General features: G+C 45.2%; 1 pseudogene; it reads left to right on the top strand.

Moving 5' to 3' along the window:
• The first annotated feature begins 1,259 nt into the window (after nucleotides 1-1,259).
• Nucleotides 1,260-2,501, top strand: LOC141523762 (nuclear migration protein nudC pseudogene; annotated as a pseudogene).
• Nucleotides 2,502-2,835: the final 334 nt, after the last annotated feature.

Consider the following 2,835-nt stretch of genomic DNA (forward strand, 5'->3'; position numbering starts at 1 on the left):
TATGGCCTATTTATAATAGTCCCAAGTGGATAGTACAGATAATTAGTACTTAATCAGATTTAAAAGAGATTACATTAAGCTAGAATGTTAGGAAGACTTCAAGGAAAAGGTAGAATTTGAGCTAGGACTTGAAGGATGGATAGAATTTAGCTAGGTAGAAAAGAGTAAAGCATTCTAAGCGAAGAAATTGCATGAGTATAGGTTTGGAGGCAAGGAAATATAGGGTAATGGGGGCAGGGGGGATAGTGAATAAACCAGGTTGCTTAAAGTTGATTGTATGAGATAAAGGAGGGTGTAGATTGGAAAGGTAGATTGAGGTTAGATCAAGGAGTGCCTTGAATGTCAGTGTAAGAAGTTTTTATTTTATCCTATAGACTCTGTAGTAGGAAATCATATGATAGAAATGGTATTTTAATAAGATGAATCTAGAAGGGGGGCTAAAAAAGACTGGAGGTGATTATTTAAAATCCTCTTTGGGTTTTAAAGCCCTATCTTTCCAATTTCCTTACATCTCTCTCACCCCTACCTACTTGGAACTTCTTGCTGTTCCTTGCACACTTCATCTCCAATCCTTTTCACTGATTGTCTATTCTTTTTTTTTTCAGGTTTTTGCAGGGCAAATGGGGTTAAAGTGGCTTGCCCAAGGCCACACAGCTAGGTAATTATTAAGTGTGGAGCCCGGGTTTGAACCCAGGTACTCCTGACTCCAGGGCCAGTGCACTTCGCCACCTAGCCGCCGTGATTGTCTATTCTTACAACTTTCTCTCTCCCCCATCTCTGATTTCCCTGATTTCCTCTAGTCTCAACTAAAGTCTAATTTTTTTGTAAGGCTTTTCCTGATCCTCTTTAATCTTAGCACCTTCCTTCTGATATTCTCTCCAAATTATCCTTTTTACAATTTGTATGGTCATAGTTGTCTGCATGATATCTTCTCTGCACCATCTTTCTAGCCTTCTTATATTGTGAGTTTCTTAAGAATGGAGTTTGACTTTTGCCTTTTGTATACCCAATGCTTGACACTTTGCCAAGAACATAGTAAACATTTAATAAATTCTAGATGACTGAATGACTGCAGTCTATAACAAGGTTTTCACTTTAGATATAAAGTTGCCTTATTAATAATACCTTGTATAGCGGGTTCGACTGCAGAAGGAAGGCGAAGGCGGAGGCGATGGCTGGGAACCGTTAGAGCGGCCCTGGGAGCCAGAGTGGGTCCGGGATGGGGATCCGTGCCAGCGAGCAGCGGAGAGGTGGGCGAGATGGGTGGCGAGCAGGAACGGGAGCGCTTCGAGGGCACGTTGCTGGCCATGGCCCAGCAGCACGAGGGCGGCGTGCCCGAGCTTGTCAACACCATCTTCAGCTTTCTTGGACGCAAAATGGACTTTCTTCATTGGTGGCGAGGAGGGGATGGCAGAGAAGCTCATCAGTGAGACATTCTGCCACCACAATCAGTTGGCCCAGAGAGAAGCAGGCAAAGCAGGAAGCTGAGCGGCGAGAGAAGGCTGAGCGAGAGGCTCGACTGGCCCGTGAGACCCAGCAGGAGGGTTCTGGCCCCCGAATCCAGGAGCTGAGGGATGGATGAGGAGGCAGAGAGGCTCCAGCTGGAGACAGACCGGAGGAAGGGTGAAGAAAGCAATCAGAAGGGGGATGGACCAGCTCAGCCTTCAAACAACTCCTCCAACTCAACGGAACCTGATGATGATGATGAGGAGGAGGAAAATGCAAAGGACAAAGGAAAACTGAGACCTAATGTGGGTAGTGGAGCTGACCTCCCTCATACCGATGGGCACAGACCCTGTCTGAGTTAGATTTGGCCGTGCCCTTCCCTGTGAACTTTCGGCTGAAGGGCAAGGATGTGGTTGTGGACATCCAGGGTGGCCTTTGCAGGTTGGACTGAAGGGGCAGCCCCCGATCATCACTGGTGAACTCTACAATGAGGTCAAGGTGGAGGAGAGTTCCTGGCTTATGGAAGATGGCAAGGTGGTGACAGTGCCCCTGGAAAAGATCAACAAGATGGAGTGGTGGAGTTGCTTGGTATCCAGTGACCCTGAAATCAACACTAAGAAGATCAATCCAAAGAATTCTAAGCTATCCGACCTTGACAGTGAGACCGGAAGTATAGTGGAGAAGATGATGTATGATCAGCGGCAGAAGTCCATGGGCCTGCCAACCTCAGAGGAGCAGAAGAAGCAGGAGATTCAGAAAAAGTTTATGGAGCAGCATCCAGAAATGGACTTTAACAAACCCAAATTCAACTAGCACCTTGGCACCCCAGCCTTCTTCCCATGGAATCCTATGCCCCTCCTCTCCCTTGCCTGATCTCTTTGGACACCTCCTGGAGAAAGGATTGTAATGCAGGAACAGGCACAGGACCCCTGGCCCCAGGGTGAATTTGGGCCCCAAAGGCAACTCCCAGGACTGTTCCTGAAGCCTCCAAGGTGGGAGGAGAAGGAAGCTTGTAACCCCAACTCTGCCTGTTACAGAAGTAAAGAATGTTTGACCCTGAAAAAAAAAATTAATACCTTGTATATCTTTTCTTTTACAAATTTCAGACATTCTGTCACCTGTTTCTCAGAACAACTCTATGAGGTAAATAGGTCAAATATAAGCAGCTCCATTTTATAGATGTAGAAATTGAGAGTAAAAAGTTAAATGATTTGCTAAGGTCAAACAGAGGTTAAATATGAGTCTGGATTTGAACTCAGGTCTTTCAAGTTGCAATTAGGAGTTGTTTCTATTATACCAGACTACATGCTATAAAAAAAAATCTTAGATTTTTTTTCATACTTTTGTGTCTTTCCTCATAGATTTAGAAGTAGAGGGGTTTTCAGAAGT

Source organism: Macrotis lagotis, chromosome 1 (genome assembly GCF_037893015.1).
Source record: "Macrotis lagotis isolate mMagLag1 chromosome 1, bilby.v1.9.chrom.fasta, whole genome shotgun sequence".
In the NCBI taxonomy this organism is placed as follows: domain Eukaryota; kingdom Metazoa; phylum Chordata; class Mammalia; order Peramelemorphia; family Peramelidae; genus Macrotis; species Macrotis lagotis.